Here is a 15274-nt window from a genome sequence, read left to right as displayed (position 1 = left end):
TTAATATATGCACTCATGGCTATAAACTTTCCTCTCAAGACTGCCTTAGCTGTGTCCCATAGGTTCCGGTAGGTTGTGTTTTCATTTTCATTGACTTCCAGGAACTTTTTAATTTCCTCTTTTATTGCATTGATGATCCATTCTTCATTAAGTAATGAGTTATTTAGTTTCCAGCTGTTTGCATGTTTTTTGTCTTTACTTTTGTTGTTGAGTTCTACTTTTACTGCATTGTGGTCAGATAGTATGCATGGTATTATTTCTATTTTCTTATATTTGCTGAGGCTTGCTTTGTGCCCTAGGATATGATCTATTTTGGAGAAGGTTCCATGGGCTGCTGAGAAGAATGTATATTGTGTAGAGGTTGGATGAAATGTTCTGTAGACATCTACTAGGTCCACTTGATTTATTGCATATTTTAGATCTTGGATTTCTTTATTGAGTTTTTGTTTGGATGACCTATCTATTGATGATAATGGAGTGTTAAAGTCTCCCACAACCACCGTGTTGGCGTTTATATATGCTTTTAGGTCTTTCATGGTATGTTTGATGAAATTGGGTGCGTTGACATTGGGTGCATACAGATTGATGATTATTATTTCCTTTTGGTCTATTTCCCCTTTTATTAGTATGGAATGTCCTTCTTTATCTCGTTTGATCAATGTAGGTTTGAAGTCTACTTTGTCAGAGATAAGTATTGCTACTCCTGCTTGTTTTCGGGGGCCATTGGCTTGGTAAATCTTCTTCCAGCCTTTCATCCTAAGCATATGCTTATTTCTGTTGGTGAGATGAGTCTCCTGTAAGCAACAAATTGTTGGATCTTAATTTTTAATCCATTTTGTCAAACGGTGTCTTTTGATGGGTGAATTAGGTCCATTACCATTAAGCGTTAGTACTGATAGGTATGTGGTGATTCCTGCCATTTAGTTGTCTTAGTTGTTTGAAGGTTTGATTGTGTGTACCTAACTTGATGTTACTCTCTACTGTCTTGCTTTTTCTTTTCCTGTGGTTTGGTGCTGCCTGCCTTTTCATGGTTAAGTTGGGTGTCACTTTCTGTGTGCAGGATCCCTTGCAGAATCTTTTGTAATGGTGGCTTTGTGGTCACATATTGTTTTAGTTTCTGCTTATCATGGAAGACTTTTATTGCTCCATCTATTTTGAATGATAGCTTTGCTGGGTAGTGTATCCTGGGGTTGAAGTTATTTTCATTCAGTGCCCGGAAGATCTCACCCCATGCTCTTCTTGCTTTTAATATTTCTGTTGAGAAGTCTGCTGTGATTTTGATGGGTTTACCTTTGTATGTTACTTATTTTTTCTCTCTTACAGCCTTCAATATTCTTTCCTTAGTTTCTGAACTTGTTGTTTTAATGATGATATGTCGTGGAGTAGTTCTATTTTGATCTGGTCTGTTTGGTGTCCTGGAGGCCTCTTGCATTTGTATGGGAATATCTTTCTCTAGATTTGGGAAATTTTCTGTTATTATTTTGTTGAATATATTGCTCATTCCCTTCACTTTCACCTCTTCTCCTTCTTCGATGCCCATGATTCTCAAGTTTGGTCTTTTGATGGAGTCGGTGAGTTCTTGCATTTTCTTTTCACAGGTCTTGAGTTGTTTAATTAATAGTTCTTCGGTTTTTCCTTTAATTACCATTTCATCTTCAAGTTCTGAGATTCTGTCTTCTGTTTGTTCTATTCTGCTGGATTGGCCTTCCGTTTTGTTTTGCAGTTCTGTTTCGTTCTTTTTTCTGAGGTTTTCCATATCCTGGCAGTTTTCTTCTTTATTGTTGTCTATTTTTGTCCTGAGTTCATTTATCCATTTATTCATTGTGTTCTCTCTTTCACTTTGGTGTTTATACAGTGCTTCTATGGTTTCCTTTATTTTTTCTTTTGCTTTTTCAAATTCTCTATTTTTATTGTCTTGGAATTTCTTGAGTGTCTCCTGTACATTTTGGTTGACCCTATCCAGTATCATCTCTATAAAATTCTCATTGAGTACTTGTAGTATGTCTTCTTTTAAATTATTCTTGTGGGCTTCATTGGGTCCTTTGGCATAGTTTATCTTCCTTTTTTTGGAGTCTGGATCTGAGTTTCTGTTCTCTTCATTCCCCTCTGGTTCCTGTACTAATTTTTTGCTGTGGGGAAACTGGTTTCCCTGTTTTTTCTGTCTTCCCGTCATTGTCCTTGGTGTTGTTACTGTCCCTGTACTGTGTGTAATTAAGTATTTTCTAGCTTGTAATAATAACAATGGTAATGTTTAGAATGGAAGAGTGAGCTGAGATGGAAAGCAAGAAGTTAAAGAAAAGGGGAAAGCAAATATACAGACAAGAGGGAGAAAGCAGAACAAGGTATCAGACAAGAGAGTTTCAAAGGTATAAACAGGGAGTGTTAGTGTACTATTCGACAGTAAGCTGAACAGACATTCGAGAGACAGAGAGAGGATTGAAAATCAAAGATAAAAAAATAAAAAATAAGTAAATGAAAGTAATATCTATATATAAAAATGAATTAAAATAAAATGGAAAATAGAAAATTAAAAAAAAAAAACCAAAAAACTTCCAAGTTTATATGCAATGCAGTTTCAGTCTTAATAATTTGGGTGTCCGTCTCAATCTCCAGTCCTGGAGTTGGTGCCTCAGATGTTGTTCTGTAGTTGTCTCATCAAAGGGGATGCATAAAGTAGAACAAAACTACACACTCACCCACCCACACACACACACACACACACACACACACACAAAAGCCCCACCAAGTGTCCCCAGTTCAAATGCAATACAGTTTCAGTAAGTTTTCAGCTTGCAGGTGTAATTCGGTTGTTCTCTCATCAAAGGTAGGGAGAAAAAGAAAAAAAAGCGTCTGGAGACAGTTCTGAGAGTGGTATCTGCAACTGTGGCTTGCCTGCCTGCTGCTCTCAGCCTGTAGCTGGCGGTGTTATTTATGCAGATCTCTGGGGTGAGCTAGCACTCACCTGGTCCCACAGGCTTTGTTTGCTCAGAGTTCTCCTGTGCGGGAGCCTCTGCTACAGGCTTTCCCCTTTCCAAGCACTGGGAAAGGTGACACTGCCCCCGTGTTGTCAGGCCTGCGTGTTTATTTACAGTTCATGTGGGAGGTGGGTCTTCCCCCCTCTCCTCTGAAGTTTTCCTCCCACTGCCACTTTCAGAAGCTTTCCTGCTCCTGCTTACTGGGCGGTGCTGCTGCTCCTGCCGGGCGCCATGTTTGTTTACAGTTCACCTGGGAAGTGGGTCTTCCCTCCTCTCACAAGCTTCCCCGCTCCTGGTTGCTGGGCACGCGCCCCGCTCCCGCCAGAGCCTCTCCGGCCGCCTGGCTTGTTTATTTACAGTCCCGGGAAGGATTCTCTTCCCCCAATCTTCAGTGCTCAGGGTGCCCCACCCTCTTTCCAGCGTGTCTTGACTGTTCTTATTGCTTATTACTCAGTTTCTTTTTTTTTTCCCAGGTGGAGGTCAGTCTGTCCAGGGGGCTATGCTGCTCTGGCCCAGGCTTGTCTGTGGGGCTACCGCGGTACCGCGAAGCTCACCTGGTCCGCGTCTTCCCAAGCCGTATGGGCGCCGGCCACTGGCGGCCCCGGGGGCCCTCCTCGTTTCTCCGTTTAACGTGAAGTGGAGATTCTCTGCACCAGCTAAACAAGGAGAAGCAGCTCTTTCTGAAGACTCTTCATTTGTTCTCTTTAGCTGGAATCTAGGTGCAACTGTCTGCAAGAGAATCAGGAGCATAATTCTAATGTTATTTTTTTAAAGCTTTTCTTTGCAGAAAAAAAGAGATTGAAATGGTATACACCAACATATAATAATGTTTTTCTCTGGATGGTTAGATTATGAATAATTGTAATTTTGTTTTTTAACCTTCACTGTATTTTTTTCAAAGAATTTTACTCTCATGATCAGAAAGAAAGCACATATTTTTAGAAATAGTGAAAAACAAGCACAGTGCTCTAGCTTGGTTGTGGAATGTCCCCTAAAGGTCTATATGTTAAAGTCTTGCTCCCAAGGTGGTGCTATTGGGAGGTGGTAAGACCTTTTAAGAGGTGGGGCCTAGTCAGAGGTGTTTAGATCTTTAGAAGTATGACCTTGAAGGTGATTGTGGGACCCTGACACTTCCTTGTTTTCTTTCACTTTCTGGCCACAAGCAAAATAGTTTTGTTCTGTCTTGTTGCTCCCAAAATGATGTGTTACCTTCCACAGGCACAAGTCAATGGGACCAAGTGATCATAGACTAGACTTTCCAAAACTGAGAAAGTTTAGTCTATAATAAATTGGTTATCTCAGATATTTTGCTATAGTAAAGGAATGCTTGCAAATCCCTATCATTTTGAATTTCTTCTTAAGATTAAATTGCCCTTTCCTCATCATAGCCCACAGAGCATTCCACTGTGAATTAGAATTTTCTCTGTATCCAGATTCATCTTTATTGCTAGATTTGGGCTTTTTTTTTTTTTTGTAGTACTTGGTTTTGAACCTAGGGCCTCATGCTTGCTAGGGAGGTGCTCTGTCACTTGAGCCATGGCCCTAGCCCTTTTTGCTTTTTTTGAATAGGGTTTCATGTCTATACCTGGCTGGCCTGGATTGTGATCTTGTCTATGCTTCCCATGTAGCTGGGGTAGCAGGTGTACACCACCACACCCAGCTTTTGTGGTTGAAACAGAGTCTCAAGAACTTTTTGCCTGGGCTAGCCTCCAATTCCAATCCTCCTGATCTCTGCCTCCTGAGTAGCTAGGATTTCAGGCATAAGCCAACACGCAAGACTTGGGTTTAGACTCTTTGATGATAGATCCCAAGTCTTGCTATTTTCTGATCTTTATAATGTCCTATCTTGGACACACTTGAAATCTGATAAGTACTTACGGAGTTGAATTGCAAGTGTTTGACATTAAGGGTCTTGGGAAGAGAAATGAAGAGATAAAAAAGAAAGTGATCTCCAGGCAGGACATGAAGGTATTTTGCTTTACCCCTCTGTGCCATACCTTATTTATCTGTGAAGTGGAAAAAATGATATTGCTCTCCTTATAGCAGTGATGTGGAGTTTCCTTGAGCTAGCGGTGAAGTACTTTTTAACAGCATGGGGCATAAGGCAAGTGCTGCTGAAGCTTTTGTCATACTACTAGACGCTCTTGCTCAAATGCTTGTCATCCCCATGGTGGGGGTCACATTCTGAAACTGGAACTGAGGCTGGGTGAGGAAAACCCCATCCCCTGTTCTATCTTTTGTCTACTTGTTTGCCAACTCCTTTACCCTCTGGGATCATACATTTGGCAGATACTAAATAAGATATTTAATTAACTTTAAAATACTGTGTTTATTTCTCCTCCCAGCTGCCCTGGTTAATTTTTCTTTTCAAATCACAGCATTTCTTAGACCCTAATGTAAATGTTTTCTGCTCTCTGGAAGGTCAAATCGAAGGGAGAGACATTCTTAGCTTCATTCCCAAGGGCAGGATTTTGGGTCCTTTGTCCATGACTCCAGCTGGCAGTGGTGAAGGCACTTTGCCACGCCCCCCCCCCCCCAGGGACCCTTCATTGCTCCTTCTTCCTCCAGAAGCTAATCTTCAAGGTTGACAGGAAGGAGTGTGCGTCTTCCTTTCCACTTCCGGTACTTGCTGGAAGATGACCCTTGTGTGCACACAGCTCCTGGATACTCAATAAACATTCAGTTGAATGAATATTTATTTATCATAAAATTTACTCATAGCTTCAAGGTGCTCAGTTATTCCCATCCAGCAGGTATATTTAGGGAACTGAAGCCAATTTTTTAGTTATTCATAGTTTTAAGGTTTTAGTCAAGTTCACTTTAGAATAATATTGGGGGAGATCACTGCATTCCACAGCCAGTGAGAAACAGGCCTCATTCTTTTGGTCCTGAAGCTTGACTCTAGTTAATATATTTAACAAAATAAAACAACAGCAACAACAAGAACAAAAGCAACCACATTGGTGAGATGCTAATGAATGAGGCCTGCCTGGAATTCAAGTTCTATCTTTCTGAGTCTCTTGCAGGATTGTGGTATGGCATTAAGCCCATTAACTTGCCTAATCTGAATGTTATCCTCTGGTCTAGGGAGAAGCCAGTGGGATGCAACTTGGTTTCCTCCTGGAGTTAGGTGAGAATTCACATGTAAATGATCCCCAGCGGTTTTTCAAGCAGAAATGCTAATTGGCAATAACCAGTTGATAACTCTGCTGATTTAGGAGCCTCTGGAGAAAGCTTCCTGTTTAATCTGCAAATAAAGCATCCCACGTTTGATCGTGGGGGGCTCATCATTTCATAATGGCATTGGCACATGTGTCTTGCTGGCGCATGACTCATAAGCTGAGTTTGCCTGACACCGGATGTCACAAATAATGTTGCTATTCAAAAGAGAAGGGATGCTAGCAGCAGGGCTCACAGTGATTTTTTTTTAATTAAAAACCTTATTTATGTGTCTTCCAGAATATTCCAAGCCCCTCCAGTAGGAGACACAATGCTCTCTGTTTAGCTGGTGAGGCAAAGGAAACAAAAACCATATTATGTATAATACCCCTGAAGCCAAATTACAATATTTACCTCTGCATGTTAACTTGACGTGCATAATTATCTGTGCTTAGAACAGAAACTGGAAGAAAAGGTTCAGTGTGCAGCCACCTGTGCATTGTGAATAATATTGTTCCAACAGAAACAAAAGTTGTGGGGGAGGATTTAGGGAGGAGGGAAGGAAGCACAGTACAGGAATACCTTTAGGAGGAGCGAGGGGGTGTCACCCAGTGTGTGAGCGAGACTTCAGAGGTGTGGCCTGGAGCAGAAGGGTCTCTCTTGTCTAATCCATCAGCAGTAATGGGACAGCCTTTAATAGTCACATCATTATTTTCTCCTCGGAACCACCATTACTGTCCTGAGTTCTTCTCTATAAAACATCAGGATAAAGCAGTATCAATGCAGTGGGTTGAGCTCAGTGAATATCCAAATTTCTGAGGCAAAGAATTTAGGGTTAATTCTGAGGAAGGCTCCCCTGTGGTCTTTATGTTCATTTGGTCTCAAGTTCATTTGGGCTGGACCAGGTCCATTGCAGCATAGGGTGTATTGCTTTATTTATACTCTTTTCATCCATGTGAGCTTTCAGCCCCAGCAGTTAGCACCAGCACCTTTCTCATGGTAGACTACTTCTAAAGGTCAAGGACATGTGGAGACCCTGGGCTTTAATTCCTTCAGGGCTGCTCTTGACCAATGACTGATGAGAGCTAGCTAGCCCTCTTACCTTGCCAACTCCTCTCCCCAATTCTCACAATTTGGGCAATTCTGATGCCTCTCCTGAGCTCCCCTATGAGACTGAGCCCAAGTCCTTCTGTGCCACTTGGCTGGATACTGCACACGGGCTTCCTGCTTCCCCCTTTCCATTCCCCTGCCAGGTGTCCCAGAATACTTCCTATAAACCATGTTCATGTGAACCCATGAGCCATCAATAATGGGCTGAGAAACATGTCCATGTGCAATAGCACAGGACCCTGCTGCTCTGGCCACAATCCATTGGACCACGGATTATCAATCTAATGCAGACAATCAAAAGAATGATCAGCTGAAGAGATCTGTCCAACAGTACTGACCCTAGATGCTAATCTTGTGCCCACTTTCTCAATTCACAATGGGACACCCAAATAGTTGGTAACTCCAACAAAGGAGACACAGTAATTGAGAATAGTCATCATACCAAAATGGTAAAAAATTTGACTAGTGAACTATTGATACAGGAAGCAAAAGACAAACTTTATACTGTTTGAGCTTGTTTTACCCCAAGTAGTCTTGGTCCTGTATGTTCTTCCAGTCAGTTGAGGTCTGGCTGTGGAGAGGCTGAAATCACTTTTTGTCTTTTTTTTTTTTTATAACCCCTTCCTCTCCCAAACACTGGCCAACATATCTGTATTATTCAGTTTTGCATTACTAAAACAAAATACCTGAGGCAATTAATGAATAAAGAGAAAAGGTTTGCATAGATTATGGTTCTGAAAGTTTCAGTCCCAAATCAGGCAGTACCATTATCTTGGACCTCTGGTGAAGGTCCAAGATGGCAATGGCGGGGAGCCTGTGTCAGAGTAAACCACTCCTGTTACAATGCAGGAAGGAGACAGATAGAGGAGGAGCTGGGTGCCTACAATCCCTTTCGAGGTCACAACCCCCAGTGATCCAAAATCCTTCTAAAAGTTCACAGCACCTTCCATTGGCACTATCCTGGGGACCAAGCTTTTAAAACATGAGCCCTCAGGGGACACCATCCATATTCAAACCACAGACCATGTTCTTTGCTGTCTGAAAAAGCTTAACATGTACAAAGAAGAACACACACAAAAAAATTCTTACATAATTCTGGGGCCATCCCGTTAACATTTTAAACATACATACCTATATGTGTATATTTTATACAATTGCATTTGCCCATGTCCCAAAATAGTCTTCGAATGCATAACTGGCATATTACATAATATTTCATTAAAGGATGAATCATAATTTACTAAGTCAATCCTCATTGGATAATTGGGTTGCTCCCAATTTTCCACTAGTGTAAACATTGCTGTGATAACAATTCTCGTACATATATCCCAATGTTCATCTCTGAGTGGTAGAATTACTGGCTCAGGAAGGGTGGATTTCTTCAAGCCTTTATATGCCTCAGACCATAGTTCCCACATCTGGCTGCACACTGGCATTCACTGGGGCCTTCAGAAGGTACTGACCCTGGGTCCCACACCAAGAGACTGTGATTTGAGTGATCTAGGATGTTGGCAATAATGGTGCTGATAGGTTTCGGTTCTTACTGCACCCTTAAGCTTCTGTTTTCCAGGGTCACGGTCCTGGCTCAAGTCTAGGTTGAATCCTCCTTCTGCCCCAATCTCCAATCAGCATGAACCATAAGATCCTAACCAATCAGATCATGCTGAGTCTCACTGAGAGGTATTTAAGCACCTGACCTTCTCTCTCTCTCTCTCCCTCTCCCTCTCTCTCTCTCTCTCTCTCTCAGCTCTCTTGGCTCTCTCCCTCTCCCACCCGGCAATAAAGAATCTCTTGGCCAGATCACTCCTCTCCACATGGTCACTTTTGGGGCCTACATTTCCAACATTTTGGTGCTGTGACTCAGATGGGGGCTCCCCACTAATCCTGGTGGGACCCCCATTCCAACTCTCCCACGACCTGAGGACGTGACTGGCCAGGACTCATCTTCCCAATTGCCCTGCTTGCATACAACACTGGACATTCTTTGGTGAGTCCACATACCCTTCTCAGGCTCCCTTTGTGGTATCTCCCTTCAGTGTCTCCGGGGTTTTCAACATTTCCCCTGTTTGGCTATCTCTGGATGGCTCAGGCAGCAGAGGGATTCCCTTCCTTGTCAGGCTTGGATCCATTTTGTTTTGGGTCTCAGATACCCCTCGTCAAAAAGCCTGGGTCCAGGTGTCCCATAGCCCTTGGCCATTCGGCCCAGCACACCACTAGATCTCAGTGACAACTGATTCTCGTGTGCCTTGTGCTGTTGTCAGGTATTTGAGTTGTGTGAGGATGCCCCATGATTCATAATACTCTCCTCCTCCATTACGGGACCAGGTCCCACACAATGGGTGCCTCTACATCCTCTTTGCCATCTGACTCCCCATTGAGAGGCCTCCTCAATAATTTAGACACCTTGGGTTTGACCCCAGATATAAAACCAAAAAAATTAATCGACTTTTGCACTCAAATCTGGCCCACTTATCCTTTAGACAACCAAAATCACTGGCCCCTTTTTGGGTCTTTAGATCCCAATCTTTTATGGGACATATAACTACTGCGAGCGATCGGGATGATGGGGAGAGATTCCATTATGTCCAAGCCATTTCATACCTCCATCTAAATCTGGCTCTCTGACTTCAAACCCTCCCTCTGTACTTTCTGTTCCCCTGCGCAGATTCTATCAGCCTGTAAACCATTTTCTAAATCAGCCAATTCCTCTCCAAACCTCCTCCTTTCCCACGTAAATAGACTTCTTGCACTGCTTACCATACCTATCTCCTCCTATCTTCCTGAAAAACTTTCCCATCATGGAGTTAAGCAAGCCACTCCTTGCCAATTCTGGCCTCAAGGTGATTCCAGCTCTGGGAGAACTCATGCTCCCTTCCTCTGGGCTGAGACCAAGCCTCGGATTTATTTGGAGTGGAGGTTTCGTTTTGCTGAAAGCTTGCCAGTACCAATCAATGGGAGCAACCTAGAGACACAGGTGATGGCTAATCCCTCAGGCCTGTGTCATGCCTCCAGGCTCTGCCTTCCTCTCCCTTACCTAAGATGTCAGCACACCTTTTCTGCCTCCTCCATGGTTTCACCATGTGTCCTTTGTCTCTGTCTGCCTTCCCCTCCCTGGGCTTACTGGGACCCTCCCTCCCATGAAAAACCCGTAGCATGGTATCTTATGATTTAAGTTATTCCAACTAGTTTGCCAGGCCTCTCAGTCTAAAGTAACTTTAAATCAGCTGCTTTATAAAAGTGCTTACAAAAACCTGCAGCTGCCATGCTCATGCTGTAACTCCGCCCCCACAAGGGGAGGAGGGAAAGCAAACAGGCGTGCCTGTGCACAGGATGTGGGCTTCTGGACACAGCAAAAATGCCTGTCATAGCTAAGAAAATCCATAGAGAGGACCCAATACATCCTGGGCCGCCAGCCACACGTGGCAATGGCTGTGGCCCGCTGTCACTTCCCCTAGAATAAACGTGCGCAGAGTACACAGGAAGAGGGGAGGGGTGACAGGTGTCATTTGTCCCAGGTGTGTGTGGAGGGAGTGGCGCCTTGCACAAGTCCTGCTCCTAGTCCCACCTCACACCTCAGGGCATCAGACCCAGCCCTTGTAAGCCAATTTTTAGCTCAAGGTTATAATTCCAGAAGTAACAAAATAGATATTACTGTGGTCTCTAAACTTCTCATTTAGAATTTTCTATACCTTTGGCCTCAGCATAAAATTTTCCCTCCAAATATTAACGTTAGTTGTCCCGTATGGCACTGTTATTGGCCTGTAATGCCCCCTGAATGCCCTTCTCTAACTTTACAAATGATTTCTTTGTTAAAAAAGTAGCCTTTATTAAAGAGGCTGCCTGCTGTTAGCTAAAAGACAGGATCCTAACGTTTTGTTCTTTCTAGATGGGACCTGCATCTTCCAGTCTTCTGGCTGGTACATGTTGGAAGCTTTGTACTGAGGCCTGGCCTCAGTATGCCTTGGGTGACCAAGAGAAGTGGCCTTCACAGGGCTCCTTAAATTACAATACCATACTCCAATTAGACCTTTTCTATAAAAGAAAAAAAAGTAAACTGAGGTCTCCTATACAAATTTCTACCTTCTAAGCCACCCCAATACTCAGAACCTCTTAATGAGTGCTTCCCTCTCCAACAGGCAATGGTAGGAAGAGGGCAAATCGTATGTCCCCTTCCAGTTATCAGATCTAAGGGAAATTTAAAAACATCTAAACAGCTGTACTGATGCCCAGACAAATACATTCAAGCCTTTATCTCTGTGATCCAAACCTTTCAACTGACATGAAAGGATAGTATGCTTCTACTAGACCAGACTCTTGTCTCATTAGAAAAGCAATGAGTTCTGGCCCAGGCCATTCAGGTTGGAAATGATTATATGGCTCAAGCAGTAGAGTGCCACTTTACAAGCATAAAGTCCTGAGTTCAAGCCCAGTACAGCCAAAGTAAAAAATAATAATAATAATATTTGGGGCTGAGGAAGTAGCTCAATGGGAGAATGTCTGCCCAGCATGGGCAAAGCCCTGGGTTCAATTCCCCAGCATTACCGAAAAAATAAAAATAAAAAATGGTAAAGAAGATAAATGGCATTAATGTCACTTCAGCCATCTCATAGTAGAAAAATGTAGTTTAACCTAGACCAGATCCCTCATTCTTCAAGCGAGGAAACTGAGGCCCAGAACAGTTCAGAGACTTGCTCTCCAGAGTGTCAGGTGTCAATGTAAAATAACAACTTTACTTTACAGCAACAACTTAGGAAGAAAAAATCCTCTTACCTTTCTACAGCATCTTAAGGACGCTATCAGAAAGCATACCACTGTGGACTCAGAGTCACAGGTGAGAGAGGTTCTCCTCAAAGATAAATTTCTAACAGTCAGCCCCAGATATTTGTAAAAACTCAGACTGTGGCTGAAGGGAAGTCATTGAACAAGTAATACAGCTAGCCATGTCTGTATTTATGGCTATGTCTGTATGTCTGGGACCTTACTAACAGGAGAGAAAAAGATAAGAGACACCATGGCCTTATTGCTGCTCTCAGAGAGAGCCCCACCTGACTAGGGCCTGTACCCTGAACTTGCTACCGTGGTGGACAGGAGGGGCACTTCTGCAGAGAATGGTTAAGGGGGGACAGCCCGAGAGACAGCCCTGCCTCCAACCGGGACCCTGCCCTCTGCAAGGGTAACCACTGGAGGTCTAAGTGCCCCCGTCACCAGATGGAAGGTGAGGTGCCACCTCCTATAGATTGATGGGTCCAAGTCTCCTGTCCACACTCCACTTCTTGGCATCAATGTTGAGGAGCCATAATGGCAGAAAAACAAAAGGTCATTTTCCTCCTAGACAGTGGAGCCCATTTCTCTTTCTTACCTTTTTCTCCTGGTCCCTGGTCCAATGACAAAAGTTATCGTTTGGGGCAAATCTGGCCAGCCCCTAGAACGCTAGTTTACCTGGCCTCTGGCCTGCTCTTGGGGAAACCTCCTCTTCTGTCACTCTTTCCTCATAGTACCTAAAACTCCAGTGTCCCTGCTGGGACAGGATTTAGTATCTCAATTAAAGCTCAAATTCTCCTCTCCCTAGGCACCTATCTCTGCTGGCCCCTCCTTCAGGAACAAAGAAGATTCCACAGTGTGGACTGATGAGATGAGTGTAGGGTGAGGCAGGATGGCCCTCCCTATTCAAATAAAACTCAAAAATCCCTCACAGTTTCCACACCTAAAACAATATCCCCTCAAGCCTGAGGGATGATGAGGCTGTATGCCTATTCCTAAAAACAGTAAGGGCTACTAATTAGTTGTTCCAGCCCCTGTAATAAATTTTAAATTCTTATAAAAGTCAATTTTAAAATACAAGTTACAAAGTAAACAACTGGAAAGGATATAGATAGGTAATAAATGTATTTCTTGAGAAGTTAAAGAAAAAAGGAATGGTTTTTTGGATGAGAAGGGATTTTGTAAAGAAGGGTTTTTCCTAAAGATTGTTTCAAAGAGGAAGGATAAGGACAAACCATCAAAGGGTTTAGTATGTTGTATGAAGGTCTGAGTAAGTTTGAAAAGTGTACAATAAAAGCTTTGGTGTGTGATAAAGTTTAAGTTGAATATAATCTAAGAGTTGCCTAAAAGATTTTTAGGGTCATGTCAAACTAAAATCAAATCCTCTATGTCTATGAAATAACAAGGTTTTCTTAATATTGTTCTGCTCTGAGTAACATCTACAAAAAACCATTACAGAGAAAGATTTTATCAAAGAAATGATTCGTGTTTTCTGCTGATCTTGTCAAGCTTTAAGTACTACTAAATCAGAGTTCATTTACATATTTGCTTATGTGTCTTAAATGACCACCTTGTAACAGTATTATGTTATACTTTATCTAAATATGGTACAAACATTTAAAAAGTTGAAAGTGTCAATTTATATAAAATAATGAGCTAAAGCTCTCTTTTATCCAAGAGTGTTACATTTAAATCCTGACAGCCCCTGCCCCCCACAGGTCACCTACCTAGGTGTGGCCTTAAAGGGACAGACTCACTCCCTGAGTCATAAATGCATCAACCCAATCTTCCGTTTCCCAACCCCCATACCATAAGACAGCTTACAGCTTTCCTGGCAGTTATAGGATTTTGCAGAATTTAGATCCCTATGTATGTAGTCCCTGAACAGACACCTTTTTATGCTTCTCCTAATATTCCTATTTGGGTCTTAGATAATGTATGGCCACCCATTTCTCTCTTTGTAGTTAGAGGACTCTTGAAATTGTCTAGGGAACAACATTTCACAGTGGTTCTCCTGGCCAATGCCTGTCCTAATGCTTATGTTTCTTGCTCTCCTATTCTTAAGCTTCCTCCTTTGTATCATACTGCATGTCGCTATTGCTAATCAAAAATTTAACCAGTTGTACCTCCAGGGATACCAACCTCTCCAAATCACAAGGATACTTGGCTGATACCCACCATGCAGAGGTCGAAGGATTGGCTCGAGACTCTTTATGACCTATGGCTACAAGGGACCTTCATCAACTTCAGGGAAGAGGAAATCTTCATTTTCGGAGCCTGGGTGTACACCATCATGAGGCTCACCACCCCAACAACGTTTGCCAACTAACCCTCCCTTCCCCTATGCCGCCCCTTGCCAGCTGGAAGAAGCCAGAGCAAACACAACGCCCCCCTTCCTTAACAAACAAAAAAGGGAAGAATGTTGGCAATAATGGCGCTGATAGGTTTCAGTTCTTACTGCACCTTTAAGCTTCTGTTTCCCAGGGTAACGGTCCTGCCTCAAGTCTAGCTTGAATCCTCCTTCTGCCCCAACCTCCAATCAGCATGAACCATAAGATCCTAACCAATCAGATCATGCTGAGTCTCTCTCTCTCTCTCTCTCTTGGCTCTCCCTCTCCCACCTGGCAATAAAGAATCTCTTGGCCAGATCACGCCTCTCCACGTGGTCACTTTTGGGGCCTACATTTCCAACATAGGAGGTTACCAGAGCTTAGTATTTTAAGATTTTAAGGAATGTTTCATGAGATACTGTTAGAAGTGGGACTTGCTTTGTGAAATTATTTGGAGGGCTACTTCTTATTTTAGGTGAGAAGAGACTTTAGCCATGTTGGAATCCCATCACTGCTGGCTGTCACACATTTGATGACCCTTGAATATCAAAGTGTGTAGTCAGAGTTGTCCAGAAAGAAATGTCATTGGCCTTAGTTTCCAGGAGCACTTTTCACTACTCCTTACCATTTTTCCACCAAATTCACTCCTTAATCTTAAGATTTTCCATTTTTCACTGGCTGGCCATATAGAAGGGATTTGTAGAACAGGAGAGAAACTCACAATAGCTCACTTTTCAAAGAGATTCTATCTTGGCATCCCACATAACTTCAGAAAGATAACAAAAAAATGACGGCTAAATGCAAAATGTCAGCAGTCAGAAGACCCACTGACAAAACAACAGGAGCATACATCTCTGGGAAAGGAAATCCAGTCACTTCAAGTTTTACTAATGTGTAAATGATGCTCAACTCTGGTTTAAGAATGGATTTCTTTTTTTT

This window comes from Castor canadensis, chromosome 5 (genome assembly GCF_047511655.1).
Source record: "Castor canadensis chromosome 5, mCasCan1.hap1v2, whole genome shotgun sequence".
In the NCBI taxonomy this organism is placed as follows: Eukaryota; Metazoa; Chordata; class Mammalia; order Rodentia; family Castoridae; genus Castor; species Castor canadensis.
Note: the sequence above shows the minus strand (reverse complement) of the source record.